The 15,270-nt window shown below is 48.4% G+C and overlaps 1 long non-coding RNA gene across 2 annotated transcripts in view; it reads left to right on the top strand.

The window, feature by feature from the left end:
• The first annotated feature begins 7,792 nt into the window (after positions 1-7,792).
• Positions 7,793-15,270, top strand: part of LOC137320795 (uncharacterized) — a 38,853-nt gene continuing 31,375 nt past the window's right edge. For both annotated transcript variants that reach the window (XR_010962648.1, XR_010962649.1), the window contains exon 1: positions 7,793-8,068. This is a non-coding gene — a long non-coding RNA (uncharacterized lncRNA). The remainder of the gene's footprint in view (positions 8,069-15,270) is intronic.

Below are 15,270 nucleotides of genomic sequence, written 5' to 3'. Positions count from 1 at the left end.
AGAGAGAGAGAGGGAGGGAGAAGGAGGGAAGAGAGAGAGAGAGGGAGGGAGAAGGAGGGAGAGAGAGAGAGAGGGAGGGAGAAGGAGGGAAGAGAGAGAGAGAGGGAGGGAGAAGGAGGGAAGAGAGAGAGAGAGGGAGGGAGAAGGAGGGAAGAGAGAGAGAGAGGGAGGGAGAAGGAGGGAAGAGAGGGAGGGAGAAGGAGGGAAGAGAGAGAGAGAGGGAGGGAGAAGGAGGGAAGAGAGAGAGAGAGGGAGGGAGAAGGAGGGAAGAGAGAGAGAGAGAGAGGGAGGGAGAAGGAGGGAAGAGAGAGAGAGAGGGAGGGAGAAGGAGGGAAGAGAGAGAGAGAGGGAGGGAGAAGGAGGGAAGAGAGAGGGAGGGAGAAGGAGGGAAGAGAGGGAGGGAGAAGGAGGAGAGAGAGAAGGAGGAGAGAGAGAAGGAGGAGAGAGAGAAGGAGGAGAGAGAGAAGGAGGAGAGAGAGAAGGAGGAGAGAGAGAAGGAGGAGAGAGAGAAGGAGGAGAGAGAGAAGGAGGAGAGAGAGAAGGAGGAGAGAGAGAAGGAGGAGAGAGAGAAGGAGGAGAGAGAGAGGGAGGGAGAAGGAGGGAAGAGAGAGAGAGAGAGGGAGGGAGGGAGAAGGAGGGAAGAGAGGGAGGGAGGGAGAAGGAGGGAAGAGAGGGAGGGAGGGAAGAGAGAGAGGGAGGGAGAAGGAGGGAAGAGAGAGAGAGAGAGAGAGGGAGGGAGGGAGAAGGAGGGAAGAGAGGGAGGGAGGGAGAAGGAGGGAAGAGAGGGAGAAGGAGGGAGAAGGAGGGAAGAGAGAGGGAGGGAGAAGGAGGGAAGAGAGAGGGAGGGAGAAGGAGGGAAGAGAGGGAGAAGGAGGGAGAAGGAGGGAAGAGAGAGGGAGGGAGAAGGAGGGAAGAGAGAGGGAGGGAGAAGGAGGGAAGAGAGAGGGAGGGAGAAGGAGGGAAGAGAGAGGGAGGGAGAAGGAGGGAAGAGCGAGAGAGGGAGGGAGAAGGAGGGAAGAGAGAGAAGGAGGGAAGAGAGAGAGAGAGAGAGTGAGAAGGAGGGAAGAGAGAGGGAGGGAGAAAGAGGGAAGAGAGGGAGGGAGAAAGAGGGAAGAGAGAGAGAGGGAGGGAAAAGGAGGGAAGAGAGAGAGAGGGAGGGAGAAGGAGGGAAGAGAGAGAGAGGGAGGGAGAAGGAGGGAAGAGAGAGAGAGGGAGGGAGAAGGAGGGAAGAGAGAGGGAGGGAGAAGGAGGGAAGAGAGAGAGAGGGAGGGAGAAGGAGGGAAGAGAGAGAGAGGGAGGGAGAAGGAGGGAAGAGAGAGAGAGGGAGGGAGAAGGAGGGAAGAGAGAGAGAGGGAGGGAGAAGGAGGGAAGAGAGAGAGGGAGGGAGAAGGAGGGAAGAGAGAGAGGGAGGGAGAAGGAGGGAAGCGAGAGAGGGAGGGAGAAGGAGGGAAGCGAGAGAGGGAGGGAGAAGGAGGGAAGCGAGAGAGGGAGGGAGAAGGAGGGAAGCGAGAGAGAGAGGGAGGGAGAAGGAGGGAAGAGAGAGAGAAAGAGGGTGGGAGAAGGAGGGAAGAGAGAGAGAGGGAGGGAAGAGAGAGGGAGGGAAGAGAGAGGGAGGGAAGAGAGAGAGAGGGAGGGAGAAGGAGGGAAGAGAGAGGGAGGGAGAAGGAGGGAAGAGAGAGAGAGGGAGGGAGAAGGAGGGAAGAGAGAGAGAGGGAGGGAGAAGGAGGGAAGAGAGAGAGAGGGAGGGAGAAGGAGGGAAGAGAGAGAGAGGGAGGGAGAAGGAGGGAAGAGAGAGAGGGAGGGAAGAGAGAGAGAGAGAGAGAGAGGGGGGGAGAAGGAGGGAAGAGAGAGAGAGAGAGAGGGAAGAGAGAGAGAGAGAGAGAGGAGGAGAAGGGGAGTGTGTCCTTTACACAGTGCAACCCGCCCGCGGTGCATTGGTGCTTCGTTTGGTTTAGGCCCCCTTGAAGAAAAGGGGAGGAGGCTAGAGTGTCACTTTATTTTAAAAAAACACAAATCAAATAAATAATTTTCATCATTCTGATGGGGTCAGTGATGCACTCCAGTCTGCACTGCGGTGCCCACCGGTCGCGGAAATAGGGCTCGCTGCTGCCTGGGGTTCTTCCAGCAAAACAAACGGCTCTCAAATCACTTTTAAATACACGGCGGCTCACTTCCGAGGACAGTCACGTATCGGGGTTGTGGAAAAGTGACCCCTCTACGCTGTACAAATAATTTTTAGAAGCTGAAAATCTGAAATCAATCATAATACTGGAACTTTCCTCCCCAAAAATAAGTCCGGTTAACATTTCGGCTCTGCACCCTTCATCGGATGCTCTGTTGCAAATAAATAAACCCTCAGTTCTGTTCATTATGAGTGCCTCTAAAACATTATCTGAGATTGCCATTCAATTTATTCCCATCAATCAGAATAAGTAACCACATTATTAGGCGTGAATTGTTCCAGGGTATTGTCGGGGAAAAAAATCACCGGGTTACTTTTTAAAGCTGAACAAATGATGCTGCTTCCTGTCTATAGGGAAATAAATAAATTTTGTATCAAAAGAAGTTTCAGTTCAGTGCATCGTCAGAGGTACTGTCTTTTGGATGAAACATTAAACCAAGGCCCATGGAAAAGATCCCTTGGTTTCAGAGTATCACAGTGGGGCCATTCGGCCCATCGTGCCTGTGCCAGCTCTTTGAAAGAGAACCTAAGAAATTGGAGCAAGAGTAGGCCTTACAGTCCCTCGAGCCTGCTCCGCCATTCAATAAGATCACGGCTGATCTTCTACCTCAACTCCACTTTCCCGCCCTATCCCCATATCCCTTGATTCCCTTAGTATCCAAATATTCATCGATCTCGGTCTTGAAAATGCTCAACGACTGAGCATCCACAGCTCTCTGGGGTAGAGAATTCCAAAGATCACAACCCTCTGAGTGAAGAAATTTTTCCTCATCTCGATCCTAAATGACCAACCCTTTATCTTGAGACTGTGGCCTCTAGTTCTAGACTCTCCGACCAGGGGAAACAGCCTCTCAGCATCTACCTTGGCAAGCCCTCTCAGAATTTTATATGTTTCAATGAGATCACTGCTCATTCTTCTAAACTCTAGAGAATATAGGCCCATTCTACTCAATCTCTCCTCATTGGACAACCCTCTCATCCCAGGAATCAATCTAGTGAATCTTCGTTGCAACCCCCCCCCCTCCCTAAAGCAAGTATGTCCTTCCTTAGGTCAGGAGACCAAAACTGTACACAGTGTTCCAGGTGTTGTCTCACCAGAGCCCTATATAATTGCAGCAAGACCTCCTTACTCTTCTATTCCAACCCCCTTGCAATAAAGACTAACATACCATTTGCCTTCCTAATTGCTTGCTGTACCTGCATGTTAACTTTCTGTGATTCATGTAAAAGGACATCAACATTTCTTAGCCTCTCACCTTTTAAAAAATATCCTGTTTTTCTATTCTTCGTACCAATGTGGATAATTTCACATTTCCCCACATTGTACTCCATCTGCCTCCTCCACCTTCTCGCCCACTCACTTAACCTGTCTATATTCCTTTGCAGCCTCTTTGCGTCTTCCTCACAGCTTACTTTCCCACCTAGCTTTGTATCGTCAGCAAACTTGGATACATTACACTCGGTCCCCTCATCTAAGTCATTGATATATATTGTAAACAGCTGAAGCCCAAGCAATGATTCTTGCAGCACCCCACTAGTTACAACCTGCCAACCCGTTTATTCCTACTCTCTGTTTTCTGTCCGTTAATCAATCCTCAATCCACGCAATGATTACCACCAATCCCATGAGCCCTAATCTTGTGTAACAACCTGTGTGGCATCTTATCAAATGCCTTTTGAAAATCCATATATACTACATCCACTGGTTCCCCTTTATCTACCCTGCTAGTTACATCCTCAAAAAACTAATGGATTTGTCAAACATGATTTCCCTTTCATAAAACCGTGTTGACTCTGCCTAATCATATTATGATTTTCTAAGTGCCCTGTTACCACATCCTTAATAATAGATTCTAGCATTTTCCCTACTACTGATGTCAGGCTACCTGCCCAAAGTTCTCTGTTTTCTCTCTCCCTCCTTTCTTGAATAGTGGGGTTACATTTGCTACCTTCCAATCCACGGGGACTGTTCTAGAATCTAGGGAATTCTGGAAGATCAAAACCAATGCATCCACAAGAGCTATCCAATTAGTCATAATATACAAAGAAGAGCAGGAGAGTTCTCCCACTGTCCTAGCCAACATTCTTTCCTTAACAAATAATACTAAAAATATTAATTTGCCATTTGTTTAATCAAATTTGCAGCATCTGCAGTTATTTACTTTTCATTTATTTCATTTGCTGTTTATGGGATCTTGCTGTACACATACTGGCTGCTGTGATTGCCTACATAAACAACAGTGACTACACTTCAAAAGTAATTCATTGATGATGATGTCAAAGGTGTTATATAAATGCAAGTTCTTTCTTCCCTAAACAATCTTCCCTACCGTAAAGATTCTTCCCTAGATGAAAGGGCCTGACACCACAGCAGATTGTGTCAAGCACTCCATATGCCCCAAACATGAATACAGGTATGAGCACCCTGTAAGCAGTGAGTTTGAGGAGGATGATTTACAAGTCACAAACAAGGAAGAACAGCAGAGGAAGATGAAAAATATGGCCCACAATGTATATCTGCTTGTATGGGGAAGGGATTGTTATCCTATTGGGTCTACCTTCAGATGGGAGTTAATGCAGGAGCAGAAGGCAGTGAGCACATCCTTTGAGCTTGCCAGAAGAAGCTTGCAGCAGCTGGTGCGGAGTTTGCAGCAGTGCACCTCCAATTTCACTCCATTCCCGTGTGAGGGATTTATGGAAATACAGAATGCAATGGAATGACTGGTGTCTTCATGGCCATTAACAGGGAAACCCAAAGCAAAAAGGGATCGAGTACAGATCAGCTTTCTCTTACAAATGTGATGACTGGGGTCATTGAGACTTTGGTTATGTACTTACAGTAGTCTGTTACTCCTGGACTTGGCAGGCTGGGAAATTGTTTGAAAAAAGCAGTGACAGTGGGTGTATCACGCATGGGAGAGACCAGATGGACTGCTCTCATGCAGGTTGTTATTTATCCAGCTGGGGGTGCCCAGTGTTGGGAGCATAACAGGAGAAGGATCCAATGAGATGGCTGCCTCTCAGAGTGGCAGCATAGCCTTCCACTCCAGCCAAACCTCTCAAAGCATTGCTGAAGTGCAGGTATTGCATTGTCAAAATGTGGCTCCAGCTGCTGTAGGACCAACACATCACCCTGCACCCAGAGATCAAGGCCATGGGCATCCTAACAGAGCTGCTCCACACAACAGCACAGTTCTTCTTCCCACTTGGAACATTTAAACACAGCCTTAGGTTATGAAGTAGGACAAACACACCATATAGTATCATTAAGGGGAAGGTGAGATTAGGGCTTGGAGCACATTTGCAATGTGAATAGCACCAAATAAACATTGCTCTTTTTATTTGTCTTTAGTGTCGATAGTGTTTGCCGGGTAAACAGATCGTAAATGCTAGGAGGAACTAAAAGATGTTAATTTATCTTGAGTGGAGGGAATGTGCAGCATGTTCTTAGATTACAGAGTATGGCTTTTCATAGCAAAAACAAAATTGGTCAGTGGCAGGATGCGTCTATTACGGGAAGTAGTTCTCGGTCACAGAGTTCCACACCAATCTACCTGCCCAAAAACTTATCCCTCTATGTCACCTTTCTGCTCTTTGTCATCCTCTTCCTGTGGGCCTCCTTGTCGTGCCGCATGCTCATTCCTCTTTGAGTGGCATAATTAAGCAGTATGCAGCAGGCGGGGATGATTTTGGGGACCTTGACTGGACTGTAGCATCCTGCCTGAGCGGTTCACACAATGGAATCGTAACTTTGACCATGGTGTGCTCCATAATAATTTGAGTGATGGCATGAGTCTCATTGTATTTTCTCTGCTGCTTTGTGGTCATTTCTATCTGGGTTCATGAGCTGTAAAGGGTAGCCCTGGTCTCACAACATCCAACTAAGGTCACAAAATCAATTTAACCATGTAAATGTAGGTTTGGCTTGCCTGCCGTGCAGACTTATCGGAGCGCATCAGGCAAGCTAACCTCCACACACATTTCTCCGATTGGCACTCCTGTCAAGCGAGACTGGGAGCAGAGTTTTAAAAATTTCAGGTTTATAATGCTTTCCTTATTCAGTTTCTAATTTAGGACTTCTGCACAATTTCAGGGTAATTTTACCGATTCACGTGCCTAATGCAAAGTTACGCCTGCCGAGAATGTATCTCAAGAATTTGGGCATGTTCATCAACCAGCCCCACAATTTTCTAACCATTAAAAATGGAAAATCATGGTGCGCATGAGCGTGGATTCCTGGTATGAGCTCCTGGCAGAGGAAGCTCTGTGCCAGGATTATGAATTTGTAAAATTATCCCTTATGCTTTGGTTTTACAATTGGTGATTTTTGACATCACTGCAATCTTTTTATGATGTGGAGATGCTGGTGATGGACTGGGGTGGACAAATGTAAGGAATCTTACAACACCATGTTATAGTCCAACAGTTGGACTATAACCTGGTGTTGTAAGATTCCTTGCAATCTTTTTAAGAAGAGTGGACCAATCAATCTGATATGTCCTTTTTATTTAAACATATTATTGTAAAAACAAGAAAGAATTGCATTCATCTTTTTAACTTTTTCCAACAATTTAAGGCCACATCACAGGCAGAATTTTGACTTCGAGCCGGGAAGGGAGTGGCGGGCGAGGGGGGCTGGGATGGGGGTGATTTACGGGTGAGAAACCAGGAAGGTAAGTTGGCAGGTTGCGATCATGACCTAATGAGGCCAATAAATTTTACTTCTGGGCTTTGCGCCCAGTAGCCAGCCTGATTGACAGGTTTGCTGGCTGTCGGGCAGGAAGGCCTGCGGTAGCAGGCCGCAGCCAGGGATCAGAGGGAGGGAGGGATCATGGGCCAGGGAGGAGATTGGATGGGCCGGGGGAAAAGATCAGGAGCCAGGGAGGGGATTGGATAGGCTGGGGAGGAGATTGGATGGGCTGGGACTTGGAGATCAGAGGACTGGGAAGATCGGGGGGCCAGGGAGGAGATTTGATGGGCCGAGGAGAAGATCAGGGGGTCAGGGAGGAGATTTGATGGGCCGGGGAGAAGATCAGGGGGCCAGGGAGGAGATTTGATGGGCCGGGGAGAAGATCAGGGGGCCAGGGAGGAGATTGGATGGGCTGGGGAGGAGATTGGATGGGCCAAGGCTTGGAGATCAGAGGGCTGGGAAGATTGGGGGTCTGGGGAGAAGATCGGGGGGCCGGGAGGAAGATACGATGGACCGGGACTTGGAGATTGGAGGTCGCTGGAGGTAGAGTGAAGAGTCAGAGCTAGGTGGGGGTCCACCGTGGTGGGCGGTCCACCATTTGGGGGGGGGAGGCCAATCGTGGGGGTCCTGTCGGCCAGGTGAGCTTGTTGGACCTGGATGAAGCATCCCTGCTCCTCCGGGCCCACAAGCAGTGCAATAAAGACACTCACCTCATGGATCCAGCCCTTCCTGCCTGAAGTGTATTGGAAACGATGGGAAACCCTAATAGGTAAAGTTAAATTCATTTTAATTTTCCATTACACAAAATATTAAGTACCTCAAGTATCTCAATGAGGTACATTGCCCTTTTAAGTATTGGTCCTCCAGCTTTAAGTGGGGGCGGGACTTCCTGGTGTCTGCTGTCCACACGCAGATAAACCAGCCTGGGTTAAACTCAAAAGTGGGCAAGTTGGAGCCGGGATGCGGTCCCGCTCCAAAAAGCTGTTATTTTAATCTCCCCCCCATTCTTGGGGGTTAAAATTTACTCTTGTGTTTCTCGCTTTGTAGAAACATTTCACACTGGTAAACCCAGCTAAATCGACAAAAAACAGATCGAAGGACTCAGGCTTGATTCAGTGATATCGGCCTCGTCCTCTTACACTGTTCCAATGAAGCTCACTGGAAACTCAAGGAACAGCAACTCATCTTTCGATTAGGTATTTACAACCTTCGGCAAACTACATTGATTTCAATAACTTCAGATCATAACCACTGCTCCCATTTCTTTGAACAGTAGGTGTTGGTAACGGTTCTGCTGTTGCCATTTACAGCTCCTCTGGATTCATCTTTTGTTTCTTAACTTGTCCCATTACCACCCTCCTTGCCTTGCGCCATCATCCCTTTTGTCATTTAATCACGCCTGCCCTCCACCCTATCAGAGACCTTCCCCTTTTGTTCTTTCCTCGCCCCCCACCCCCCGCCCCTTTCCCTGGCTCTGTACTTGCTTAAAAACTGTTTAATCTTCAACTTTTTCCAGTTCTGACAAAGGGTCATCGACCTGAAACTTTGGGCCCGATTTTAGCACCCGCTATCGGGTGCGTTCTCGGCGGGGGGGGGGGGCCTCAAAAATCATGAAATCCAGGAGCGGGACCGGATCCCGCCTCGATCCCGCCCACTTCCGGGTTCCCCGCTGACGTGCCGGCGTGCACGTGCAGCCCCCGCTGGTGGGAATCCCGCAGGCAATTAAAGCCAGCGGGATGCCAGTTGAGAGTATTTATTTAGCTATTTCAGGTCATTAACTGACCTGATTAAGGGACTGTGTGTGATTTTGGATCAACATGGGACTGTTTCCCACACTGGGGGAAACACTCCCAGATCGAATGGACATGTTGCAGCTGTCAGCCTGTGGCAGCTGCAAAGGTCCATTTGACAGGTGAGGGGGGGGGAGACCCTCACCCATTGCAGGAGGCCACTCTGTCACTTGGGACAAAGTTTGGCCTCCACCACCCTCCTCCTGACGGTCAAAGTCACCAACCTGCACTCTTATCCCGGGGTCCGGAGACATGTACCTACCTTGCGGACCCCCTCAGATGTACATCTTGCGGATGGGGGCCGCCGTAGCTGCAGTCATGACCTCCTTGGAGGGCGAACAGCATCACCAGCCTCACCAGCCACGCCGTCCACCTCTGACACGTGGAGCTCCACAACAGAGTGCTGTGACACATCCACCTGTACAGCAGGAGGGAGGGCGACCGCAGAGAGAGATGCGTCGCAGAGGGCACTACCCTCGCCACAGGGTCCACAGACCGAGGCTCAGCCTCCTGGACCTCTCTGAGCAGCAGTGCACACGGAGGCTCAGAGTCACTCGACATGTAGCCGTGGACATCTGCAGCCTCTTTCATGCCGAGCTGCTCCTGGCTGGCCCGTGCACCATCTTCCTACCTGTCGCTGTCAAAGTCACCACTGCCCTCCCGAACTTCTCCGCCACAGCCTTCCAGGGTGCAACCGGGGACATCGCCGATGTCTCTCAGTCGTCTGCGCAGAAGAGCCCTGCAAATACACCTACACCCACTCTGCAGTGACACAATGTGTGGCATCAGTTGTGGGTCCTCATAGTGATACCCAGGAGCGGGCATTATTGCACAAACCGGACAGGATTCGCGAAGGCATGGCAGTAGTGGTGCCAATATAATGTGTGATGTGAGTTGTTCTGAAATTCAATATAAGTAACAACCATGACAAACCCTCAAACACCCTTGTGCATCCCCTTCATGCTCATGACACGTTTGTCTTACGCTGCCTACTGCACATAAGTGATGCATGCCCGGTGGCAGGTTGAGTGAGGCTGGCCGTGAGAGAGATGCACGAGAGGGTGAGTATGGGATAGAGCCATGAGATTGTATGAGGATTGGGTTGCGTGGTAGTGGCAGGATGAGTACTGGCGAGGTGAGTAGGTGCAGGTAAGATGAGGATGGGGTTTGAGTGGGTATGAGGGGTGATGTGACAGAGTAGTGTTGGCAGTGCCGAAGGAGATGTGGGGTGGGGGCAGTGATGTGGCAGATGGAGTGTAGGGGAAAGACTATGTGTACTCACTTTGGCTGACCTACTGAGGTCATTGGAGCGCCTCCTGCACTGTGTGCAGGTGACCCCCTCTGCCACCTCGAGCCAGGCCTTCCTGGTGGTGGAGGCGGGCCGTTTCCTTCCGCCTGCCGGGTGGAAGATCTCCGTCCTCCCCCTCCTCCTCACCCCATGTATTGATACCTGGGGTGAGGCATCATTAAACTGGGAGCAGCCTTCCCCCTGGGCTGCTCCAGGCAGTCATCTTTGCTATTGGTTGCAGCATCTGTCAGTGGGGGATTGCCCCTTTAAATAGAGCGCCTCCAGCTGACAGATCTTACTGCGCATGCGCAGCCCGCCCGACGCGCAGATCAGCAGCGGGGAACCCGGAGGAGCAGGTAAGTGAATCCAATTAGTGGGTTGCCTGCTACGATCGCGCGGGAAACCCACTAATTTCACCGGGCGCGTTACCCACGCGCCCGCTTGCCCACCCGCCGAGAACCCGCACCCCTGCTAAAATCGGGCCCTTTAACTCTATTTCTTTCTCCACAGATGCTGCCTCACTTGCTGAGTACTTCCAGCATTTTCTGTTTTTATTTCAGATTTCCAGCATCCGCAGTACTTTCCTTTTGATTCAGTGATATAATTCCTGCCTCTGAACCTGAAGGATTCATAGCCCCACTCCAGAGACTTGGGCACATAATCTAGCCTGATACCTCAGTACAGTACTGAGGGAGTGCTACATTGATGGTGCCATCTTTCAGATGAGATGGTAATCCGAGGACCTGCTTGTCTCTCAGTTGGACATGAAAGATCCTATGGCACTATTTGAAGAAGAGTAGGGGAGTTTTCCCAGTGTCTGGGCCAACATTTATCCCTCAACCAACATCACTAAAAAAAAAGGTTGTGTGGTTATTATCTCATTGCTGTTTGTGGATCTTACTGTGTGCAAATTGGCTGCCTCGGTAACTACACTTCAAACGTACTGAATTGGCTGTAAAGTTCTTCGGGACATCCTGAGGATGTGAAATGTGTTATATGAATGCAAGTTCTTTCTTAAAACTTAATTTACACAAATATTTTAAAAACAGATCATCTTTTATTATCTAAATTAGAACAGAAATGATAGACTGGCAGTTAATGGAGAACACATCAATCTGTGATTAACATGACACACTCACTGCAGCACTTGTGAGTTATGCAACTTGAATCATTCAGTGGCTGACCAGCCAGATGAGATAGATGATGTGATTTATGAGGTGTGGTAAACACAGAGAGCCGTTTAAGGCGACAGTTAATCTTTTGACTGCTAAATGTTGGAGAGTGAGTTCCAGGAGATGTCTTGTAAATTAGATACTAGCTCGTAATCATGCTAGGATGATGCATATGGCAGTCCAGGGCCTTCTCCATGGCTGCCTTTCGCAAGCTTTCGTTTGCTATCTGTTTTATTTTCTCACTTTCTCCCTCCTTCACTTCTGTAAATTGCTTCTTCTATCTCCTTTCTTTAGTATTTCCCACTCTTTCCGTGCAAACCACACACTTCCTTTCTCTCTGTCTGTTATTCTCTCGTGGGATGAAATGCTGTTGTAGTGATATCGTAAACCCATTCTATCTGTATGGGTTCATGATTTTGCTCAAAATACAACAAAAGGAAGTCTTCATGAATGCATTTACAATGCCACCATGCACAAGTCCTAAAATTGTGAGACCCTGCTACCAGGGCAGAGTCTTGCTCAACTGGAGTGAAGATTAGAAAATTGGGTGTGGAGGTCAATTGATTCTAATGGATGGAAAATCAGCACAAGTCGAACACACTAATCTCCACACCTGATTCTCCAGGCTCACAATTTTCAGAGCTGCAGTGACCAAAGCAATTCTTCCCCTCTGTCTTCCTCTATTCCTCTCGTATGCCTTTTCTCTATATATCATATCATCGTAGTATCATAGTAGGTACAGCAGAGGAAGAGGCCATTCAGCCCATCCTGCCTGTACCGGCTCTTTGAAAGAGCTATCCAATTAGTCCCATTCCCCTGCTCTTTCCCCATAGCCCTGTAAATGTTTTCCTTTCAAGTATTTATCCAATTCCCTTTTGAAAGATACTATTGAATCTGCTTCCACCATACTTTCAGGCAGTGCATTCCAGATCAGAACAACTCGCTGCATAAAAAAATGTTTCCTCGTGTCGCCTCTGGATCTTTTGCCGATCATCTGAAATCTGTGTCTTCTGGTTACCAACCCTTCTGCCACTGGAAACAGTTTCTTCTTATTTGCTCTGTCAAAACTGTTAATGATTTTGAACACCTCTATCAAGTATCCCCTTAACCTTCTCTGTTCTAAGGAGAACAACCCCAGCTTCTCTAGTCTCTCCACATAACTGAAGTCCCTCATCCCTGGCACTATTCTAGTAAATCTCTTCTGCACCCTCTCTAAGGCCTTGACATCCTTCCTAAAGTGTAGTGCCCAGAATTGAACACAATACTCCAGCTGAGGCCTAACCAGTGTTTTACAAAGGTTTAGCATAACTTCCTTGCTTTTCTACTCTATGCCTCTATTAATAAAGCCCAGGATCCCATGTACTTTTTTAACAGCCTTCTCAACTTGTCCTGCCATCTTCAAAGGTTTGTGTATGTACACTCCAGGTCTCTCTCTTCCTGCACCCCTTTTAGAATTGTACCATTTAGTTTATGTTGCCTCTCCTCACTCTTCCTACCAAAATGCATCACTTCACACTTCTCTGTGTTAAATTTCATCTGCCATGTGTCTGCCCATTTCACCTCTGTCCATGTCCTCCTGAAGTCTGTTACAATCCTCCACATTGTTTACGACATTTCCGAGTTTCGTGTCATCTGCAAACTTTGAAATTATATCCTCTATACCCAAGTCCAGGTCATTAATATATATCAAAAAGAGCAATGGTGCTAATACCGACCCCTGGGGATTTTACACTTTCCTTTCCTTCTCACCTCACAGGGAGACTTAAGCCAAACCCAGGACTTAGATTCTCTGGTAGCTGCAGAAAAAGGATGGAGTGGTGGACCAGGGCCGACCACTGGGAGGGTGGGGCATCACAGGTCAGGAGGGAGCAGAGAGCTGGAGCCTAGGATGCAGCAAGAGGACTGGAGCCTGGGCTAGGACACATATTAATGATATGATCTAAACTCCAACAAATGCTATGAACACAATATTGCAAATTATAAAAGAAATGTAGGGCAGAAATGCTGAAACAATAGATACAAAGGTGCAGAACAGACGGGTGAGGACAACTTTGTTTATAATGTAACCATGGGGGTAATTTTAACTCGGAGCCGGGAAGGGGGCGGGGCTGGTCTAATCCGAGAAGTCCTTACGATTTAAACGTAAGGACTTCTTTTATTTTTTTTTGTTGGTTTGCCATTTGACCAGCCGGCCTAATTGACAGGCTGGTCTCAATTGGACAGGAGCAGAGCAAGGAAGAGGATGTGAAAAGGTATGCCTTCAGGTAAGTATGGATGGGGCGGCATGGATGGGCACGGGGGCATAGGGCACCTGTGGGCATGGGGGCACCGATGGGCATGGGGGTCTTGGGGGGGAGTGGGTTATTGAAGGAGTCAGTCATGGAGGGGAGGGATCGGGGGTCAGTCAACAGGGGGGGGGGGTGATGGGAGGTCATTGCTGTGGTCCGCGATCATTGGGTTAATCGGAGATTGGGGGGGGGGTCCTGCAATTGTTGGGGGGTCGCTGCAGGTTAGCTTGTTTTGCTGGGAAGCACTCCTGCTCGTCTGGGCCCACAGCAGTGCCAGAAAGGCATTTACCTGTGGTTTTGGGCCTTCTCGCCTCCTTTCGCATGGCGTGAAGGAGAAGGCCCGGGAATCCTGGCCCCCAGGGGTTGAAATTGGAGATTTGAAAATGGGAGGCCCGCAGCCTCCTTGAAAGGTTTTAGTGACCAACCCCTCTCCTGGGAGCGGGTTGGTTGCCCGCCCCGGTGAAAACCGGAAAATTGCAGGTTGGAGGCAGGTCTGAAATTGATGCGATTTTCAATGCCCCGCCCCCAACACACCCGTTTTCCAAAGTTAAAATTCTGCCCCATATCTATTGTCATGGTATATACAGTGAAACCTTCACATAAACTAAAATACAGCAAAACTCAGATTATAAAGTAAAACCAATAGCCAAATATACTCATTATCGTCCTATAGGGAGCTCCAAAAGGGAACAATATAGCACATTTTATTAATAGTGAATGAAAGAAAAAGAAATCGTAATACCTACACAATGGCGCCCATTGTGTAGGTATTACGTGGACTCCTAAGGACCCAAAATGGCGCACACACATTTCCAGCGTGATGTGCGCAGGACGCCATATTGGTAAAGGCGTTTGCGCACGTGCACTTAACGAGTGCCGGCAGCACGTAAAGTTGGGAGATTATGTGGTAGATCAGTATGCAACGCTGACTTAAAAGGACAGATGCTATTTTGGAGCTCTACTGTTTTAACCTCACACAGCTGAACAGGTCTTATAGGGCATGGAGGACCTCCCACCAGAGCTATTTAAAGGGATCATGCAAGAGTTACAGGTTAGTTGCTGGATTATTGCTTCTGGCTGCTGATGCATTTATACCTGTTTTTGGAGGTCTCCTATACTTGAATATTAGGACGAGGGGACATAGCCTAAAAATTAGAGCCAGGACTTTCAAGAGTGAAGTTAGGAAACACTTCTACAAGCAGAGGGTGGTAGAAGTTTGGAACTCTCTTCTGCAAATGGCAGTTGATGCTAGCTCAATTGTTAATTTAAAATCTGAGATTGATAGATTTTTTATTAACCAAAGGTATTAAGGGATATGGGGCTAAGGTGAGGTATATGGAGTTAGATAACAGATCAGCCATGATCTCATTGAATGGTGGAGCAGGCTCGAAGGGCTAAATAGCCTACTTCTGTTCCTATCTTCCTATGTTCCCATAATAAAGTTTCAATACTCTACAGGGAGCGGGCTGGCTAGCTGACAGGCAACAGCAAGGGCACTGACGGAGTGGGACAGGAATGATATCATCCTGCGAGAGGACAGCAGGTTCAAGTTCCATGGAGCCACTGCCACTTGCTGCCTCCTGTTATGCGCCACCTTCTCCTGCAAGAAAGCGGGAAGTGCGAGTGTCCTGCAAGATGTTTGGGTGATGTGGCTGTCATGGTTGAATACTGCCAGTGTGTGTGACCTGTGAGTTGTGGGTGTGCGGCTTGCAACAGTGGTAACGTGTGAGGGTGAGATGAAGCATCTGATTGGAAGAGTTGAGTACTGATTGAAATAGTTTGATGGAAGGTGATGGAAGGTGTAGTGCTGAGCAACATTTATTCAATGTTTTGAAGGAACTCAACAGTTTGTAAACATAA

The sequence above is a fragment of the Heptranchias perlo genome, chromosome 4, assembly GCF_035084215.1.
Source record: "Heptranchias perlo isolate sHepPer1 chromosome 4, sHepPer1.hap1, whole genome shotgun sequence".
In the NCBI taxonomy this organism is placed as follows: Eukaryota; Metazoa; Chordata; class Chondrichthyes; order Hexanchiformes; family Hexanchidae; genus Heptranchias; species Heptranchias perlo.
This window is presented reverse-complemented; position numbering and strand designations above follow the sequence as displayed.